At 40.9% G+C, this 22,391-nt stretch overlaps 1 protein-coding gene across 3 annotated transcripts in view; it reads left to right on the plus strand.

The window, feature by feature from the left end:
- The first annotated feature begins 15,984 nt into the window (after window positions 1-15,984).
- Window positions 15,985-22,391, plus strand: part of LOC119661346 — a 295,095-nt gene continuing 288,688 nt past the window's right edge. For all 3 annotated transcript variants that reach the window (XM_038070648.1, XM_038070650.1, XM_038070649.1), the window contains exon 1: window positions 15,985-16,793. The gene's annotated coding sequence lies outside the window, so the exon portion shown is untranslated. The remainder of the gene's footprint in view (window positions 16,794-22,391) is intronic.

The raw sequence follows: 22,391 nt of genomic DNA on the forward strand, positions 1-22,391 counted from the left end.
CCTCAAGCTCGCAATCCAGCGGAGCTAGAGGGAATGCTTCAAGGAGCTCTGTTCGGAGGTGGACGTAAATCCATTGGGTAGCACCTATGACACCGTGACAGGTCGACTCAGAAGCCGTTCGCCTCCGCAAATCACGTGCCCTAACCTCTTGTTAAAAATAATCCAGGGGTTAATTCCCCAGCAAGAGGGGGTATTGACACCTTTCAGCGGCCTCTGATTCTGACGCTGATTCTACCAGTCACCAGAGACGAGGTGCTGGAGATCTTCAATCGAATTGGTGACAGCCAAGCTCCGGGTCAGGACGGAATACCCAATAAGGCTGTACAGCTTGCCTTCAAATGTAGACCGGATATATTCGCGGAGTTGTTCGAAACTTACCTGTCCTGCAATATGGAAGTGGCAGGAGCTGATGCTGCTGCATGAGGCTGGTAAACTTCTAGGGAAATTATCCTCCTATCGACCCATAAGTTCTAGACACTGTAGGGAAAACGATGGAGCGGGTAATTTATATTAGATTACTCTCGATCGTAAGGAGGCCAAGAAGATCTTTCAGATCGGCAGTATGGGTTTCGTAAAGCCAGGTCAATCATTGACGCCATCAAAATGGTTATTGGCTTGGCAAAAATGTAATTCACGGAAGGAATTGTACCAGTAAATATTGCGTGGTGGTGACCCCCTGGATCTGAGGAATGCATTCTTCTCGGCCAATTGGAACCTTCAACGAAAGTCTCTGGCGACGATTTGTGTTCCCGTTTACCTCGTTGCTACTGTCGATAGCTACTTGCGAGAGCGGACGATCTGGTATAATAATGATGAACCCAACGAATACGTTGTTTCCGTGGTAGTCCCGCAGGGTGCGGTACTGGGTTTACAACTGTGGAACATCATGTACAATGATGTAGTTAACCTTCCGGTTTCGGGAGAGGTCACGGCGGTGGGTGGCAGTCCCGCAGGAAATGATGGAAACGGTTGTCATTACTAATCGCCGCAAGAGAAATTACGCCTGTATTAGAGTTGGAAATTTCCACCTCCATCAAAAAAACAAAAAAAAAAGAAAGACAGACAAGATAGTTTGGTATATCACTGCGGCTTTTGTGAAAACATTTCTGACAGCTTTCAGAGAACAAAGTTTGAAGCAAACAGGGACGAAAACGATGAGTTTGTGTAACTGAGGTATATGCCGCAACTATTGACCAAAAGTCAGGAATGGGCCAACTGGTATTGCATTAAAGGCACCTTGGCTAAACTGGCCATCCTTTTCCCTTCTCCGGTCCTCATTAAAAGTCTTAGGAAAGACATTACTGTCAACATTGAACTCCTGTATTGAGAATTGCCACCTGAATGGACACGACAGTTTTAGTATTTGCATCGCTTTGGATTGTATGAGTGCACTGACTCTCCATAAGGAATCGATGTATGTTATGCTCCATTGTCTTAGAGCCCGTCAGATTGGTTATGAGAACTCTTAATCTCATGGAAGGGAAGTTTATTTCAGAGGCGAATTGGTGTGCATGAAAGGTTCTGCGTATTTCTCGTGCTTTTGAGTAGATATTTGTACCTAGCTTGTAATCTATATTCATTATTATGCCAGACTAATCTCTTTAATGTGATACTGGCATTCTCAGTCTTAGATTGTAGCAAATTTACACCAAAGGGACAACCGACCAATTATAATTTTGTTAGAAGTAGTGCATTTTGCACCGACCTCGTATTGTTATTTTGTGGTTCTAGGATGAACTTAAGAGGGGTTTCTCACCAATTCCTTCAAAGCATAGTAAAATGCTATTTTGAACCTTATTTGAGCAGATATCGTTGTGGAAGGTATTTGGTAGCCCAGACATCATATAGTGGCAGCTTCGTAATTTTTTTCAGATTGTTGTCTTCTTCTTCTTATTTCATAGCTTCATCATTCCTCTCCTTCACTATCAATGTTGACACGAATATTAGCTTTGGAAAGTACTAATCGATACCTTTCATTCGACACCCCGGATGGCTATGCTCGGTGAAAAGAATTTGGGCCCCCCTCCTTTTACATGTGTGAGGTGAGTGCGAGCCTTCCAATAAATTTGGTGTCAACCGCTATAACCGTTTCCGAGAAAAATGACCGACAGACAGAAAGTAAATCGATTTTAATAAGGTTCATTTTACACAAAACTTTGAAACATGGATCAATACCTGCGGTAATCGAGGAGCTTCCTGGATTGAACTCAATCATAGTATTTTCTTTATATTGACCTATTTATCTCTTAGGCACCGTTCGAAGGTTGTTCAGTAGGCGTCTTCTATTCATCGAAAAAGTGGGTGGTTTATCAAAGAGTCAATATGGGATTTGGATGAACTCAACCTACTGACCTTTCTGCGGATCAAGTTCAAGCTACCGCGAGCTCTGCGTTGTGATGACGTTGGATGTTAAAGAAGCTTTTGAGTCGGCCAAACTTTGCAGCCACGTTGATTCCTTCTAGTTTCTTTGAGGAGGAGACGTTCAGGACTGAACAAAATCAGATTAACTTAAGTAAAAAAGTGCTGAGATATGAAAGAAGTTAACTTAAATTACGCGTTAAGAAGAAGACGGATACGAAACATGAACATGATGATTAAGAACGGAGAGCTCCCTTGAAGAAATATTTCGCTATGATCTTGTGATGTATCAAGATCGGGGTTGAGGAGGAAAATAAGACCAGATAATATTCATTGTGTAGAATAGTACCCGAAATTTCTAAATCTAAAATCTAGAAATATGTTTCATGCGTAACGTGTCCAGTTTCCTGTTTCCGCCCCACTATCTTATCTTCCGCCTTTTATGTTATGAAGTAGATTCGCTATGGATGCGTGCAATATAAATAAATAAAAACCTCTGTCAACAATATGAGTTCTAATATGATTCCTTGCTACCAGGATATACGCATTGACAGGGGCACGTATAGCAGCTCTTGGAGTGGTTGTAGGTGGGAGGATGTGCTCGAATTGAGCAGTTTCAAGCAGACGCGTCTTGAAAGTTATGATATTGCTGTTAATAGATTTTCTTTTGCAGATTTTTTTATTATCCCCTTTTACTCATAAATAAACTAAATTGTGAATGTTTCAGTGGCCACTTTATTGGCAAATGATGATAAAGTTTATTCGTGGAAAATGGCAGGAAAAGAAAAAGTATATACATATGTACATATCCGTTGCGAGTGGAGTGACCTAGCGTAGCATGTGCCAATGCGGATTATTGCTCTGGATATTCTCATTTAAATTAAGGCTGAGAACCGGTTGAGTTTATATATTGGGATATTCCTATTAACCCGTTATTACCGTTCAACTATAGAAAATGTTCCCTTTTTCAGATTCACTTCCAAATGCGGAAACGTGGTATTTCTAAGTTCAGTTCCCTTTGGGGAATCTGGAAGCAATCAAACTCGTATTTGCTCTATAAGCGTTACACTTGGAATCATTTTTTACTCCGAGGTGGATACTCTACGAACACACTCCAACGAAATTGCTTTTCAAATACTGGTGAAAACAGAAAGGAAGGTGTTACGTAAATCCAAAATAAACTATACCTACAGCAAACGTATGTATATTCAATAAGCCTGTCAGGATTTTCCTCCAGAAATGAAACCCAGAAATGTGCACATTGCCTTTCCCTGAGATTATTCGAAGTGAACATGGACCAAGTTTAAATGGAAGAAGAGCGAAGCCTGAAAGCTCTCGAGTACCCTTTCTTTCAGAAAGGAAAACGATGAAAAACCGGAAGACATCCTTTTACTGTCGAATGAAGTATTGTTGGTGCTGAAACAGAAAACGGGAGCTTTTCCTTGTTTTAGACTACGTCCCCACAAAATAGTCCTGTGAATCTGTTCAGCTTCCTGAAAAATAACTTCTACCTCAACAATTACTCTTTATGCGGGTGAAAGCTTAGACTTAACGCCTGATGCCATTATGTGAAACACTTTCGTTACTTTTCGTAGGACGCATGTGTGAGATTTGAAGCCATCATTCAGAGAAAACGATTACTCTTAAAGTATGTGCTACATGAAGCTTTCATCAAGTGGACGTACCTAGTCACATTGCCATTATAAAGGTCTCGTATTATGTTATCATGTGTAGGAGAAGGGTGTGGCTCAAGGAAATGGTTCTTTGATTTTTTTTGAAAGTTAGGGATTTAATAAACTGTATCAGCGTCATTATGTAGTTTGTACAGTTCCTCTCCGTGTTTCTGCTTTTGGTCCATAGAATCATCGAAGTACTTTTCTTTGGAGGCTTTGCGATGGTTTCGTCAACGTTTAACCGACAGATCTGCGAAGAAAAACTGGAATAAGGAGTGCTCCAATGACGGGGATTTTGTCTGCTTCCGTTACTGATCCACTCTGTTGTCCAACAAACACATCAGATTTCGTTGTTTTTAGTCATTTACCGATGCGAGGATCAATTATTCCTGTATTTGCATTTCCCAGAAGTTGTCTTCTACTAGTTCTACGAATGATAAACCCAACTTTCGTCTCAAGTGGCTTTAAAATAATGAATAATAATAACAATCGTTGGCGCAACAATTCATATTGGATCAGGGCTTTGAAGTGCACTTCATTCAAGACCGTTACGGTGCACTACTCGCCTGAGATTATTATTCTGATTTGATTCAGGTACTCATTCACAGCTGAGTCGGCTGGTATCCGACGTTAAATCACGATACAAATTCTACTGCCGCCAGTGAGATTTGAATCGCAACCTTCCGCACCTTGTGGTCTAACCACTGAGCTCTCCGGACACTAAAATAATGAATCCAGTTTTTATTTTTCCGTGCTTGGATATTGAACCGAACAATATTTAAGAATTTGGGAGATCTAGCACTGAACCACTTAATTTCTTCTACATAGATTCGAATTTCGAAAGATTGTGCCTATCCCCTGTTCATTCCTTTGGGGTACAGGACATCCACCCAGCCGGACTAACTTCACTCTATCATTACGGTTAATGCAGCGAAAGTGGTAAGCGAATCCAGGTCAACGAAATGGAGAGGCACGCCGTCAAGTTTCGAAAATTGGTTAATAAAAATTACTCCAAAAGTCAAGTATCTATACTACAAGTCTTTCTTTTCGCAAGTTTTAATCGTATCGTATCGTATAAAGTCAGACATTATTGCAGAAATTATGCGAACTTCTAAAATGTTTAGAGTAGTATCAATCAATATCAAAAGTGTTTGGAGCTTTTGAGTAAAAGTGGGGGTCAATTTTCATGTGGTACACCTATTATGTATAACAAGACAGAAAGAGCACTTGCACGGAACAGCTTCAATTTGATCATAGTGTTGGATAGATAGGTAGGTATCAGTCCCTGCTCTGAGAAGCCCAATTAGCGATGTGGTGCGCCGTTTTCATCCCCCAAACTAATAAGACCTTGCCTGTTGTTATGAGAGCAAGGAGGCAAAGTCCAGCCGACCCATATCTTTAAAGCCAGCCAGTAGCCCCACCAACCTGAAGGATGTCGCCGCTGAGTACAAGGCTTTAATGGCTGCTTGACAGTCATTCAGGATGGCCTTCCACTCTGCCCTGGTTGGAAAGTCCGCAGCAAAGTTTCTCGTGAAGTTCAGCCAGTGTGTGGCATAGACCGGGAGGTATACCCAGATTTCCTGCATTTCCTACATTGAAAGTGTGATACCGAAAAATAATTTTTGACAGCGAAAATGGGTTTTCGGTGTCGGTTCGGGTGGAGGGTTGAGCGAGGAGGAGAAGGACTCTCTGGGAATTATTATAATAATAAAATGCATTAGAAGAAAGAATTATACTTTAATAAATTAATTAAAACAAATGATTGTAATTTAATAAATAGTTTAGTTACCGAGCAGGAATACAGAGCCCTGTAGCTAGCTTCGTTCTATTCTACTTTTTGCTCAAAGCCTGCCTTATACAATAGAGCGTACGTTAGGATGGGATGCACCAGAGCTGTGTACATCCAGAGAACCATCCTCGGTCGGAAACCTCATTTTTTTGCAAAGGTTCTCTTGCAGCCATAGAAGGCTACTCAGGGCTTCTTAACCCGCATTTCTATGTCCAATCCCCAATTTAGCTTCGAATCCAGGATTACAGGCAGATACTTTACATTGGAGGAAAGAACCAACTTTTTTTCATTCAGCTACGGAAAGTGGAATTCAAGTACAGGTACACCTTCAGAAGGCTCCTTCCATGATGCCACTCATAATGAGGGGAACACCCCTGAGACTAGTATCACCAGGTCGTCAACAAACGCCGCGACCTTCACCCCGTTCCTGTCCAATGTTCGTAAAATTTTTCCCATCACTATTAACCACAACACGGGAGAGATGGCGCCACCCTGGGTCTCTCTGTCCACAGTTCTGGTCAAGTGGCTACTTCCCAAATCTGACTGGATTATCGTGGTTCTTATCATGGATATTATCCAATGTGTTGATATCGTTGGTACTAATACTGTTAAATGCTCCGTCTATATCCAAGAAGGCAGCTAGAGTATGCTGCTTATACTGCAGTGACCGCAAAACTGTACTAGTTACTTCGTGGAAAGCGATTTCTGTGGATTTGAATTTAAGGTAGGCATGCTGGGACTGAGAAGAAGGCATCCATAGTGTCCATAGTGTTCCATAGTCCATAATCGTCTTTAAGTGGATATCCAGGGCGTGCTCTAACACGAGAGTGGTTGATTGGTCGAAAGTCCTTCGTAGACTCAGGGCCTTGCCTGCCGGTTTTTAGTATGAAAACCACTCGTGCGTGTCTCCTAGGCTGTAGCACATATCACAAAGAGATGCAGCTCTTGCAAATCTCGACAAACCATGGCACAACCCTTTCTTGCTGTTTCTGTAGCATGACTGGCATTATGCCATCTGGACCCGCTTTTTATAACCTAGTCGATCATATGTCCGATATATGTCCAAGCAAGGCTCTGACCGACAGTCCTTCTTCCTGTCGGGAAACTGTGTCTGCACCAGCAGCTCCAAAGTTGCACCAAAAGATTCCGTCCAGGAGCCTTCAAATTTTTTTTGTTTGTTCTTTGGACAGAATCTTACTGAGTCTAGCAGATTGATGACTGATGCTTTCAATTTGGAAATGCAGTGACCTCAACACCGCCAGTGTTGAGAACACTGCATTTCTAAATTTTAGGCAAGGCGGAGAAGGCGAATGCTGCATTGTTAATGTAGCGGACGACATCCAGTTTGGAGTTATGGTCGGTAGAAATGGCGTTTCTTATATATACAAATTAGTCAATGGCTTCGGTACCTTCCGCCTTTCCGCCTTGTAGCCCCAAATCCTCTGAAATTTTACCTTGGCGCAGCATGTGATATTTTGAGTATGCCACTCTGCGGTGCCATGTCAGCTCTTCTCTTCTTACGCATATATAGAAGACAACGTGGTCTATCTGATTGCTCGTTAAGTGTCGGTCAGTTGAAATCCAACAGTTCTTATGACAAGCTCTGTAATCGAACAATGTGCCATACATGAAATACGAAGCGGTAAAAGTTTACCGTTACAACCACTAAGGCATCATATGCCACAGGAGGGCGTGGTCAGCTTATCTTGGCAATCAGATCACTCATCACAATCACAATTCTTAAGGAAGTTGCTCCTGAACTGTGTTTAATTGTTCATAGAATGTATCCTTCTCCTTTCTGTTTGAAATCTCTGTTGGTGCACAACAGTGAACAATTCTGATACTCCTTGATCTGCATCGGAATCTTGCAGTCAGAATTCTGTCAGAAACAGGAAGGCAGCTTTGTGGTAGGTCGTCTGCCACCAGAGAATAAAATCACATTGCCGGAAGATGGAGAGGAGAACAAGTGCTGTCGGAAATGGGAAAATTATAGTACTAAAAAACATGACTAAAAGGTACTAAATGGTAATTTTTTATGAGTGTTCTTAGGTTCAAGCAAAACGAAAAGATTATCCCCACCGCTGTTGTTATATTTTGTGAGATACTCATGTATATCGTGTAATGTTATTATAATACCAATATTATCGGTACATTGTGAAAAACTATTTTAGGAGAGAGGAGGTTGAAAAACTTTCATTTGAAGGCGATACAATTAGAAGACCAAAACGTTTATTCCGGCGTAAAACAGACAACACAAGGAAAGCAATGAAGCTGAACGTAACCAAGTGCAACAAAAATACTGGCGCAAGAAGAAAAATAATTGGATTCTAAGGAAAATTGACCAATGCAATGATGGATCGAACCTACAATGCCTGTTGGAAATTAGTTTTTGAGGAGATGAGCCGTATATGGAGCAAATGCTACAAATTTTTAACCAGGCTAAAATTTACTGATGTGGGAAGCATATTGATTCGGCTTAGGATATTATTCAATAACTACTCTCGTGCCGAGAAGCAATTGTAATTTTAGTTGTTGTCTTATTGGAACATCAACGGTTGTTCTACGCCTAAACTGAGATTTTGTAATAAATGAAAGCGCATCACGTTGAAATAAACTTCCTTTTCATGTTCTTGTCAGTAAATACTAATCCATTTACTTGAAGTTTGAAGCCCCAAGTTCATTGAATCACGCTACCAAGCTTGAGGATTGCATGCCTGTCGCGATTTTTAAACCCCGTATTGGCTTACCTAGTGTCCGGTGGTTAGAGCGCTGGGTGGTCGTAGCGGAAGATCGCGGTTCAAATGTCACTGGTGGCGTAGGGATTTGTTTTGTAACTGGATGTCCGATACCAATCCATTCAGCTGTAAATGAGTACCTGAGTCAAATCAGGGTTATAATCTCGGATGAGCGCAATGCTGGCCACATTGCTTCATACAAGGTACTGTAATCCTGTAATGTACCGCTACGGTCTTGAATGAAGTGCTCTAATACACTTCAAGGCCACCTGATCTAATATGGATTGTTGAGTAAACGATTATTATGATTATTACTGGCTTACTTATAGGCATGCTGCTATTGAACTTAGAATGAAATTTTGTCACCAACAATACTGTGCGTATGCTTTAAAAGTGAACCTGTTAATCTCTGTTGCATGTCTTAAAAGCTTCTTCCAACGTCGTGACCCTTTTGAACGGACTTCTATGCAAATGACAGCGCACTGTTTTCGAATTGTCAGCTTCCGTAGTGGGTCATCCCATTTTATGTCCAACTAAGTCTGTTATAAAGTAAGTGTTTTATAATGTCGTGGACTGCATTCACCGAAAGCCCTACCTAGTTTTCGTAATTTTACGAAGTGACAACAGACAGTGTAACGTTACCAGTTCAATTTTTCGGCCATTTCGTCATTCAGGATAATGTGATATTGGCAAATATTAACTTTCTTTGGGTTTCTGTTAAAAAGTACTGAAAAGTACCTATTTAATTAAAAAAGTACGCAAAATGAGGAAAAGTGCTGAAGTACTGATGAACTTCAAAAGGTACTAAATTTAGTACTCTTGGTACTAAAAAGCCAACACTAAGGAGAACTTTCCATAGTTCCACCGTCTTGAGTCCGTCATTCACTTCATAGAGGACCAGAGCAAATGGGAAGAACTTCAGTCGACACTTTCGAGAAATTGAAAGGCAACTTACGTCACATGTCTATACCCCTCTTTTGATTGTATGGGGAACCTTCCTTAAATTCAATAGATAATGGCGACACTAGCTACATGTTCTCACCAAATTTCGTGACAATAGCCTCAGCTGTTTCTGAATAAATCAAGTGTGACAAACAGACAGACATTGAATCCATTCTAATAAGGTTTTTTTTTCACACAAAACCTCAAATGTGAAGATTGTCTTTGAGTACAAATTCCTTTCATACAAATTTTCAATGAAGCGACCCGTCAAACATCGAAGTTTTGGAAAGAGGGCCAGCCAAAATATTATGAACTGTTACCTTGGTATGTTAAGAATTTGAACATCCGCAACGATCTGAAATTTGAGATACATTTTGAGAAATAGATTTCGAATACATCATAGTGTTCATCTTCCAGACTGTTGAGTTGGATAGATTCCGAGAACGAAATCTGTTTCTCTTTATGATATATATATATTTCAAGCCCTTATTCCCCGCATTATTCTAATACTAATTGAACTGGGTTATTTTATGTATTCCGAGAAAAAATTGTGCAACCCTCTTTCATATGTACGGACAGTCTCCCTTCCGCTCCAGGCAAATCAACATAAAATTTCGAGTACATTGTGACGGACAGGCAGACGGGTAGGCAGAGATGAATTATTTCATACAAAACATTAAAAATAACGAGATCTCAAAGGATTTTTTCCAATTCCAATTAACGTGTAGATTCATATGAGGACATTATCGTTATTGTTTTCAGATTTCTTGACTGAATAGTTTCTGGGAGAGAATGTGCTTTTTGTTGCCTCATGTCTCTATTTTGTAATTAATAGGACACGCTTTAGAGATTACATTTTATCGGATACTCCGCATGGTTGTTTTTCAGGATGCAAGAAGGCATCCCCCATAACAACAACATATGATGTACGTCTGCTTCGAATTCCATAGTTTTACTTACTAAATTTCAGACCTGACAGAAAAACGATGTTTTTATGTATCTCTACAATTATGTGCGCTTAGCCTTCAATTGTGACTGGTATCGTGCTCACTGTCATTTGCGTGAATCTTATATTAGTCAGTAACTTATCCTATACCTTCAACGGAACTAGTGGACGAAAGTTAGCTAGAGATGTGGCTTTCCAAATCGGATCTGCGTAAACCGGGAGCGCGAAATAGAGAAGGCGTTAAATGGAAACGACACGAAAGCACAGTGCGAGCAAAACCGAACCGGCCCTATCATGCTGTTTTCTATTATATCTAAGACTAAGCTTATGCCGGAAAACATAAAGGTTGGTCAAATCAATGTGCACGGAGCCAAAGTCTCCTCCCATCTGCTGCAGCAAGGCTGAAAAAGCTGACCTGTTGCTATAGCCATGGGGCAAAATTAACAAAATCGGGTGCATTGGACCAGTTAAGGAGGGTAATCTTTTTCGATGAGAGCCCCATAAGACCTGTGTTCTGATCACAAAATTGTTAGACGCCACTATAGTAACATTATTCAGCAGATTACTGGCGATAAAAAATGGTCATATTTGCCTGTATTTACTTATGCTATGTTTTTTTGTGTTCTTTGCTGATGTAAGAACTAAGAGCTAAGAGCTTCTTAATAGTTTGTGGTACTATACATACTTGGAAGTACACCATCCGCGAGATAAGGTGACAGGAGTAGAAGGCAGTTTCTGAAGAAAGGTGGTTATAAACGAAAAAGCAAGAGGGGCTATACTGCCTTTTGAACACTTTAAAGCATCTGACATTTGGTAACAAACTGGAGACAAACTTGGGCTATTGTACAGCTGGCGCCAGAGGAGTCTATTGATACATTCAAACGCGAAATTCAACGTCAAATACTTAACTAGTAACGATTACTTAGGGACTGAATTCAATATGCACAAAGATGAATTATATAAACTCAATGCTGATAAAGGAGTATCGATTGTTGAAACTGCGAGCGACATACTAGGTCACGTATTATGAATGACCTGAGTATTAAAAGTAGGTAGATAAAGATCTCCACTGGAAAGTCAAGCCAACAATGGAAAGCAACGATGAACGAAGTCAATAAAACGCTGTTGAAATTATTCAACTGGAGGATAAGGTTGATGATAGTGGCACCTGAAGGATTCTAGAGGCCAAGGGCCAATTTGTACTGTCGTGCCATTGAAAATAAGAACAAGTCGGAATTCTGGAAGCCGGCGCTTCGGGTATAAAGTTTTGTGCTCATTTTATGTGAGAAACTTTCTACGCACATTTTTTCATTCGTATATGGTTAAAATCCCAAAATATTCCTTCATACTTTTTTTTACCGAATACTGTATTGTATACGCACGTATATAAAATGATCGTATACCTATTTTTGATATACTTCGTGCATAAATATACATATTTACATATAAAGTGCATAAGAATTAGGCACTACCTCAAAGCTTCATTTACATACATGCTTATGTCTGACTAGAATAATTGACGTTAATATAAAAATGATTAAAAAACTACATAAAACGAAATGTTTCCCTGCGACACCTCATTCGTAAGAGCTCACTTTGTTGATGTATTAACGAATTGATATGTTATGATGACGTCATACACGTTTTAGAATGCGCGAAATTCACACAAAATGTAAAAGTTTCTCCTTCTGCATAAAACTTTGTTAATAATAGTTGTTTTCTCTTCAAACTTCCCGAACTTACGCCTTATTGTTATCCTTTATGCAAGTGCCAAATTCTATATATATCTAGCACGAATGGGAGGGGGGGGGTTCCTATTGCTGCTATTATTAACTTCAGTTGTGCATATATTTTGAGGCTTAGATTTCGTTTAGATACACAACTGTGTTTTTTTTCAGATTTTTCGGTTGGATAGGTGCTGAGAACGAGACCTGTTACACTTTTTGAAGGTCATATTTTGAGTCCTCATTCCCCTATATTTCACCCGATATAAAGTATAGGACCAGTTTCGAAAAGTACCAACTGAGCCCTTTCGTTTGTCACCCCACAACCCCACGTAACCACATTCTGTGCAAAAAATAATTTGCATCCTCCATTTACATGTATGGGCAGCCCCCCTTCAACCTCAACACAAAATGGTGCCATTTACTGTATGTAAAGGAAACAACAGACCACACTCTCCCACCAAGTTTCATGACACTCGGTCTAGCCGTTTCCGAATAAATCGGATGTGACAGACAGACAGACATCGATTTGATTCTAATAAGGTGGAGGTGAGGAGTTTTGCGAAATGCGTCTACTGATTGTACCATCTCGGAGCCAGCAGTAATAGTGGTAGCCAAAGTTATTATTATCGTGGTGCAGAGCGGAGGCCTGAAAAAAGGAAAATGAAATAGGGAAGCTATTGCTTCTTAAGAAAAAGTGCGCATTCTCAATGCAGCAATTGACAGCAATCGTAGTACCTGGGAATTTAGGATGATGATAATTTTGTCGACCTTTGCATCACCTGGCAGCTTTATTGCTTGCCTGGGAGCGAGGAGCTCGGCCGAGAGGATGGAAACTGCGTATGTCCTCAGCAGAGAACAGAGTGGTTCGAGTTGTGAATAAACAGTGGATTCGGAATTCATGTAGTCAACCGAAGCATCGCTTGGTAGGATCGTGAAAGCTATGGCTTGCAATTTGTGGTTTTCCTTCTCATAGCTGGAGGCAAGGTCGCTTCTGGTGGGGTTTCTATTGCGATAGGGTTATGTATACCTGTATAGAATTTATGCGGTTAATTTGTTAGAGGCCTGTGAGGAGTTTGGCAATCAGAATTTCTCTAGCTTCTTCCAGAGGAGGGAGGGGGCTCGTTAGGTAGAGCAAAGGTGATATGAGTTGGAGTGGGTCTGTTGAGGCAAAACATCGCTTGAGGGAGGCAGCCACGATTTTCTTCTAAAGATATTTGGACAAAAACATTGTTGAGGAGGCGTATCCTAGGAAGCGTCTCAACAACCCTCTACGTAGTTTAAGGACCTCTTTCGGGTGAAGACTCTAGCTGGCTTTCGGCGCAGAGGTTCTGTAGCTTTTTAGCTTTTTTGACTTTGCTTTTTACTGCTAGTGAAGCCGATATCCCTCTCCCCAAGAAAGAAATAGGACGCTATTGATTTTGAGTCTAAATATATCTGTGCCTTTGAGGAGGCGACGGTGCAGAATGTTCGAAGATTAAGAAGAGACATTCCCGTTGGTACAGGATGTCTGGAGCTTTCTCCTTGGAGTCCCTTGTTAATATGATAGGGAAATCATCCGCATTCTGGAAGATCTCCATATTGTTGGCGCATTATTCATGAAGAACGCATGTGTAGATGTTGAAGAGTATCGGCCTCAGAGCACACCCCTGGATCAAGGCATTGATTACCCATGCCTGACAATTGCACATACACAGTTTCCTGTTACACATGATCCTCCAAGTCTATTGGATGATGTCAGGGGGACATTCGTGTCAAACATCACGTTAATCAAAAGGGACAGACTCGCCCTCTTGTCAACGGATGAACGAGGACATGGCTTTTTTTAGCTCTTCTCGATGATCATGATAGCTGTTTGAGGTAGGAGGTGGTACACCTGTGATTTCTATAGGCGAGGTAGTTGCTGGGGAGAATGTGGTAGTCCTCGAGGCACTGACTGAGCTTGGCTTTCACTATGGAGTTTACAAACTTAGAAAATGTATTTAGGAGGGAGGTCGGTCTGCAGTTGTATAAACATTCTGAGTCTTTCCTTTCTTTAGAATTGGAATTGGTTTGACTTCAGATCAACCCTCCGAAGTGCAGAACCTCTTGCGCCGTTGGGCTCAGCCATTGAAAGTATTATAATTGTACATGATTCCATCTTTGCCTGGGGCAGACCGCTTTCTGTGTTTAAAAAGGATAAAGTGGAACTCGGTGGAGAAAGGTTCAGTGACATAAGGGTATATTTGCCCTAGAGGGAAGACGTCTGAACCGATGTTTTCCACGAGGTTCGGGAAGTGGAAGCGCTTCGTGTCGTTCCAGCCATGTAAGCTTTCCTTACGATCCCGGAACGGTTTGAGTCGGTTAGTTTGTCCCCAAAACTTATTACTGAAGCCAGGAGATGATGAATCCCCAGAGAATTTAGCGCACGCATTCAGATCCCCGGTTATTGGGAAATTTTGCCTCATGTCTAAGAAGTTGATTACTTTATTGGGCTCGGTGGTGAAAATTCTCTCTTAGTGGATGTAAAGAAATATGTCGAAACTATTGTCAGGTTAGGATTGAAATTTTCGGTTTTTGTAATAATTATGCCCATATCCAAAAGGTATATAATTTTGCGAAAGCAGGTGCCCCTGCGGAAAGTAATGGTCACTTTACCATAACCGTCCATTCTAGCCTTCCTTATTATGTTGTCTCGTGAAATCCGGTTATGGGGGGACTTTAGGTCGAAGGCCTCTTGTAGCGCTATGATGTCAATGTTGTTAGCGCTGGTAAAGAATTTTTAATAGGGTTTACATTTCGTCATTATTATAGGATCCGAACATTTGTCAGTTTACCGCAGCTTGAAAATACTGCATTAACAGACAGACAGATTTTTGTCTCGTGGACCAGACGTCTGACTTATAGCGTTGACTGGGGTTGGGGATGAAGTATTCCACGATGATCTGGGTGTATTCGAAAGGGTGTGTTCTTGATGCTCAGTTCTGAAAAAGGCCAGTTTCACTGTGGTGGAAGGAATGTATTCTTGTAGGTTGTAGGTTATCAGGGTTCCTCCTGTTTAGTCGTGGGACCCTGGCAAGTTTGACGTCCGGGAGAGTATCCGTGAGGACCTCATCCTCTGTGAAGGCGTGGGGGACTCTCTTGAAAATTCTAAAGCGGTTGATGAACTTTTATAATAGTAAAGGTATTGGACGGAGAGCTTTAATTTTATAGTTTTGGACTAAACAGTTTGCGTTCCCATTACTGCCAAAGATTACTTTCACCCTCGTCTTTTTGACGTTCCGAATGCCTTTTATCTTCAGGATGCTAGTTAACTTGAAAAATTTGCGCTCGTGCAGGCTCATTCTCCTGCTAGTCTACGTTAGCCGCAGGATGGGACAGTAGAACATCAAAAGATACGTGAAGAAACTGAGACTCTACAGTGAGACCAAAAGGACTCGCTGGGCGAGAAACCTACGAGCACGACGGCGACGACGACGAAAGAAAAGTAAAATGTATAGAAATTATAACGTTCAAAACAAATTTGCTAGTAATTGCAATTTTTCGGTGTTATAATGGTTCAAATCGAGTTATCAAGACGTTTATTTTGCCAGAAGGCCATACGAATTTGTTCCCAGTTACTCGAGCGAGTTCTATATTTCAATTCTACAGTTTCCAATCTGGCATCCAAACTCCAGCATCCTCTACGGGATCTTTATCTAAATCTCTTTTTCTAGGTTGGAAATTCAAACTTTCACGAGCTTTCATCCGTTCTGCTTAGCGGAAAATTTTCCCGTGATTTTCTTCTTGAGATGGAAAGCAGTGTCCTGCGGGTTGTCTTCGAGAATAGATCGTTTGGCCGAGAAGCGCAGTGCAAACCGTTTGTATGTGTCCGCGTCCCAGGACTGTTTGTTATCAAACAAGAAACTAAATAATAGGCAAAGCGACCAATAAACAGATAAAAACATTTGGCATACAGTGGCCCCATTAAGTTTCCATGTTTTGAGGACTCGTGTCCTTGCCGTTGTTCGTGAAGCTCGTGTACATGTCGCCGTAACGTTTTGGATTTGGTTATCCTTTCTGCAAAGTTCCGTGTGACTGAGCTGATGTGCGAATGCCTTTGCCTGGGTAAAATGTGACCTAAGGAGGCAGGAAGTTGATGGTCTCTCCGTGGATTTATGTTGTGATATACTGAAAGCTCATGTTCGACAGTGCGGTTCCATTCCATTCTTCTTCGCCCGATAGAGGTCAAGTTCTGTGTTAGCAGGGAAAATCGGTGTCTACTCGCGTTGGTTCAGAGTTCGGACTCTGGTTGTCCACCCAGTGCAGACAGTGATGCTGCTGTCGTGAGATATTCCGAATTGAGTTCTCGAAGGGTCAGGAGGATACACTCCTGAGTGCGGTCGTGATAAGTGAAATTGAAACCATGTGAAAGTGAGGTTTGTGGTGGTACTCATTTACCAGTCGCGCGTTTTCCGTGCCTCAAGTCTGGTCAGAACGGATGAAAAGTTATTAAGTTCCCGTAACGGTTTTTGTATTAACGCATGTCGTTCCAGTAAAGTGAAGTGTGTACTGATAATGAAATTATGAACCAGCAAATTTTACAAAAGGATATAACTCTGGATTATTACCTAATATTGGACTTTTATGTAATTTGATAACAGAAAGGTAAGTAGACCTACCGTTCTGTAGCTACCGGAGAGTCCCAAAGGACTTTTCATCTATTCATTTCTCGCAGCCAAAGGAGTCCTGTGCATGGTTTGTGCCTCAATTCGAGCGCTGTGTCCCTGGGCTGATTCTGTTCTGTCTTGATTATGTAATCGCTTATGGGTGTGTTTAGCAGAAGAGAGCAAGGAGCCGCTTGCCTTTTGCATCTTCGCCCATCACTGGATCCCATATACTCTGCGATTTAAATGACAATATACAAATACACGTTTTTAACTGTAAGGACATTACGGTTTCAGCCCTATGTAGCTTGTGTATTGAAGTTCGAGCTTACGTTTTGATTAATGACTCTGATGCTTTTATCGATGATTTATTACGCTTACACATGCCTGGCAGAATTCGTATTAAGATCTATCTATCTGACGAATGAAGATTTCCATAAGAGCATTTTAAAATATTGGAGTAAAGTGGGGACTAATGTTCTTGCAGTGAATGCGCATCAATTGGATAAAAAAGCTAATGAGGTGTTGATATTGTAAGGTCCTGATATTGATATAGGTTTTTCCACTTGTACAGTGTATTCCGTACACGCGAATACGGCGGAGTCCCTATGAAAATTCCTGAGAATTATTCTGGATTTTATGAATTGAAAAGCGCACAGCACGCAAGTCTCCGATTATTTATTAATGCTTGCTATAAAGCAAGCAGTTGCTGTGGCAAGTGAGGATAGGCGATCTTTGATGGTTTAAATTCCACATCATTCAACAATGAAATGGTAATTTTCAAAGTGGAAAATTTCCATAATTATAAAGTAGACGATAATTTTGTTGTGAAAAGTGAAAAGCATTCGAGTATGCTGGAATTCTCGGGCCTCCTCTTTGCAACGGAATGAGAACTTGGTTTGTTAGACAATTTTTGCTAATTTATCCATTTACGAATGTATGTATATACAATCATGGAGTCGAGAAATTACCTACATATAGTCGAGTTAACATTTTTTTTGCATATAATATTAGGCAAGATACAGTGTTTCTAATTTTTAGATTTTCTAGAATATATCTGTAATTACAATTTGTTTAATAAATAGAAAATACAGAAGAACGGTGCCCGAATATCCCGTACTCCACATTTCGTGGTTCATTGGAGAAGAAAAAAATGCAGTAAGAATACTTTTTTGACTCCGTGTTAAAGAATGATTTACTCCATAGGGTTGAAAAAGCGTTCGATTGTTATCGGAATAGTTTCTATTCTGTCCATAGAAAACTTCTCAATTCGTATAAATATCTTCGACGTTCTTCAAGCGGTTGTAGTTTCACGATAAAATCAACTTGGTATTTCAATTTTTAGTTAGTTTAAAGTTTTCTTTCTTCAGAAATTCTCCAAATAGAAAGTTTGAAGGGTTTAGTTAAACAGGAGTTCTTAGAATGAGTAGCGTTTTTTCCGAAAAATTTCACTTAAAAGAAAAAGAAAATTTCATTGCAGGCTAACAATAAAAAGAAAATTAAGTTACAATTGCAAAACTTTTGAGTAAGGAGTTTCATTTTCAAGATGTTAGGGTTAGATAGTTATTTGTGACACTAAAAGCCCTACGCATGGTGAAAAATTTCACGAAACTGAAAATAGCGGAAAAAACTTTTCAGTTTAGCAGCTTTCATTTTGCCTGCCACCATGCGTGATTTTATTACTAGACGCAAAAAGTCCCCCAAGTGCGGGGGCCTACAATAGAAATTCCTATGAAAGTGGGGATAATATGGGGGCCACATATAATTTTCAGCCCGTGCCCGATTTTTTCGCACAATTTTCACCCCAGGCCAGAATTTTCTCTCTACGGCCCTGGTAATATATCTGGATGTGTATTTCAGCCTGTTCACTTTAAAGGGGTATACAGTGAAATCGGTTGAAAATCAATTTTTTCTTTGCATATTCGGAAAGTATAACATACTACAGCTTACAAAAACTGTTCCGCTCGAAACGTCTCACCGTAGGACCAAAGGTCTTATTGTACACGACAATGATCTTGCCAGTCCTCATGTATTCCTCGGAGACTTGGGTTCTTAGCAAGAAGAATTTTTGGCCCCTTACATGAGGATGGACGATTCCGTAGCCTATATAACGACGAAATCTATGAGCGATACCATGACCGTCCGGTTGTGGATAAAATCCGGCTCAATAGGTCTATGGTAGAAAAAGAAGACGAGGCAGACCCTGCCTGAGATGGAGCGATGGCATAGGTCAGGACGCCAGACAGCTTTTAGGGATATCGAATTGGTGATTTAAAAACATGCATTGTATTTACATTTAATATGGCGTAAAGTATGTGGATTCTTGAATAGTTCCGGTATATAAACTCCAAAATGCGACAATTTTAGCAGAATATAGCCATTAGAATAATGTAATTTGTAACTGTAGTTTTCGTTGTAATTGAATGCGGCTTCATGAAGATTGATTCTCAATATTGATGGAGCCTCTTAATATTCGAGGATTGCAGTTGCTCCGTAACTAAACACTTTTCCTTGAAGCAGTTGGTGAAATAGAGGCTCGGATTCGTTCTGCTTCCAGTGGTGAGTCTTCCTCTTCAGATATTTCAGCAGCACTGTTGGTTGACACTTGCCTGGTCGATCATCCAATGTTCAGTCCCACCCCTGGAGGGAGCGAAAACTTTATAAGGTCAGAAGAGGAGGTCTCTCCTCATCAAACCCAATCCGTGGCGGTTTAAAAATCGCTGCGGTTCACCTCCCCCACCCTTAGAAAGATAAGCGGGTACCTTGAAAAGGGCCTATGTAAGGGGTATTGCAGACAGGGCTGTCCCATACCACGGAAGTGACTCATCCTTTGCACATTAGGGCGGTAATTTCCATACCAATAAGTTAAGCTAGTTTTTGTTAACAAAATAGCTCATTTTTGAAGCGCCATAACCTTTTAACTAGGGATGTTAGAAAGGGAGGACCTTCTTCTTCTTCCTGTGTATCCTGTTACCCCCGTCCTCTACCGGGGGTGGCGGTAAGAAACCAACATTTACTGTGATAATATCCGGATACCCTCTCACCGCGTGGAAATAGATCGATGCCATGGCCAGGCCGAAAACAGCGGACGCTATTTCGAAAGAAGATGAAGCTTTTTGGGAATGAGGACAACGACGTTGCTGCATCAACAAGTATGACAATGTCCAGAAAAATTGGAACTTTCGGCGGAATCTGGGGACAAGCTGGCAGCTTCAATCATCTCCATACTGAGCGTAACATACTCTGTAGTTGGCTGCGGTTTCCACAGTAGACTACGATTATATCTACAAACATAAAGGTTCAACAAATTAACATGCAGCATGCCAAGTCCTCTTTCTATCTACTGGCATTAAGACTAACAAAGCTGCAAAGCTACCTTAATATATTTCTAGTACAAGGGCCATGGGTTCGTCTTAACAAAATCTGCTATATTGGATCAAAAAAAAAGGGATACGATTCTCTTTAGTGAGAACGTCGAGATTGAGAACCTGAGACTTGATGTCAAAATTGTAAAAGATAACTATGCTGTTTCCTCTGCTTACTTGTCCTATGGTCCTTTGTGTCCCCAGTCGATGCAAGAACTAAGGGATTTGGTAGTGTATGCGGCTTCAACTCTTAATAGGTATTGATGCGAATGCTCAGTATATTTATTGCGGCAGTAACTGATGCAATCCTATTTGCTATTTGATTTTATCATTTCAACTGGTCTGATTACCCCAAAGGTAGGTTGAGCTTCTACGTTCCTGGGGCCAAGACGAAGTGAAGTAATCGACCTGCACTACAAAGTTGTTAGAGTTAATTAAAGACTCAGTTCATGAGAACTTGGAATTTAGACTGACGAACAGACGGAATCCTAGGAAAACGGATTGAACAGAGTTCAATGAACGTTTTAGCAATAAAGTCCAGCTGCCTAGGCGACGAACGACTCCGATAAAATATCAACTGAAAACTCTGAATTATACCCTTTAGCGTGCTTTAAAGAAATTTATCCTATTGCTCGAGGCCAAAGCGACTATTCGGTTCTCAAATAGAACCAAAATACTCAGGAAATCAACTAGACGATTTTTGAGTCGTGTTTGAAGACGGAATGAGAACGAAAACACTAAAAACGACCTCTTAGCAGAAGGTTGAATTAGACTTCGTACCAACGCCTGGGAAAGATGAATATTCAAATCCAAAGAGTTTCAGGCAAATAAACTTAACATCATTCTCACTGAAATGTCTCTTTCGCGAGAAGGCACATAGCTTGCACCCGCTAAATAAGAACTAACATGCTTAACAGCGTGCGAAATCCTGTGAATCTAATGTTCACTCTTTGGTTTCAAAGAATGAGGGCACAGCTCTGAAAAGCGAGTACCTAACGGGACATTGGTGTGACTTTACACTGCGCAGTTTTCCGAAAACTCTATGCCTGAGGGCATGGTGTCGATGGAGTTAAGTGGACCTATGCTATTTTAATGCAAATATTACTGTGCACCAGGAAACCGCAACGAAATGACGATATACGCAATTGATATGGGATTGCACCGATCGTGGACAGGGACGCCATCAATGGTATGGTCACATAATTCGCGCCAATGAGAATTCACTTGACAAAATTGGTCTGAACATCGAAGTCGATGGTAAACGACCAAAAGGCCGGCCAAAACAACGGTGGCTTGATACGCTGGATGGGGATTAAAGGCCTCGCGATTGCAATCAAATCAGACATTTGATAGAATCAAATGGCGAAACCGATCACGACGAGCCGACCCAGCTTGTGAACATGACAAAGGCTGAAGAAAAAGAAGAAGACTGACTACTATTTGAACTGTAAAATCTGGCAATACACGCTCAAGATAGAAATATCTATGTAGATTTGAAGATAGAAATACGCGACGTGCTGTTGATGTGATTAACAGTTGGGGTCTCAGACGTGGGCTTTTAGTAAGTACAAATCTGCTGGTATCATTTACAAAAAGGAGGAAACTGAATGGTCCCTGCTCTCCAGAGATAAGGGGTACAATCCTTCAACTCTCAGACGAGGTGAAATGTCTATGAGTTATTCTAGACATAAAGCTTGTTTATAACAAAGAGGTAAGGGTGAGGTGAGCTTTCACAGTTTACGGGCCGTGCAGACGGAATTTTGTCTTCACATGAATGTTCCCTTATGTATCTATAGCGTGGTAGCCTAACACGAAAAAAAAAGAGTTTTCACTGTAGACTAGCCACACTGCAAAGAACTTTTTGTCAGGGTATTATGATATGCCACAGTCTTTCAGGCTAAAACATATGCTAAGGGTAGCAACCTTAGTGATTTAGGAGGAGTTGAAAGGCTGGCGCATCCCGGTCGGTAGCGATAATCAAGCTGAATTGAGTCACGTTGAGCAGTCCATTGATGACTACAAAAGTTATGAAGGAATGTGGAACCAGCATTTGGAGTGTCTGTAGAATTGGCTTATGCTGCTATCATAACTTGGGAGCGAGTTTCCCATAATGGCAGGTGCCAGAGCCTTTATGTTGCTAGACTCACCAAACTTTTCGTGACCGAACCAATCAAAGATACTGCAAAGATTGTACTGACGAAAGCAAGAAAATTTGTTGGCATTTCGGCGGGGAA

Source organism: Hermetia illucens, chromosome 1, assembly GCF_905115235.1.
Source record: "Hermetia illucens chromosome 1, iHerIll2.2.curated.20191125, whole genome shotgun sequence".
NCBI classification, from domain to species: Eukaryota; Metazoa; Arthropoda; class Insecta; order Diptera; family Stratiomyidae; genus Hermetia; species Hermetia illucens.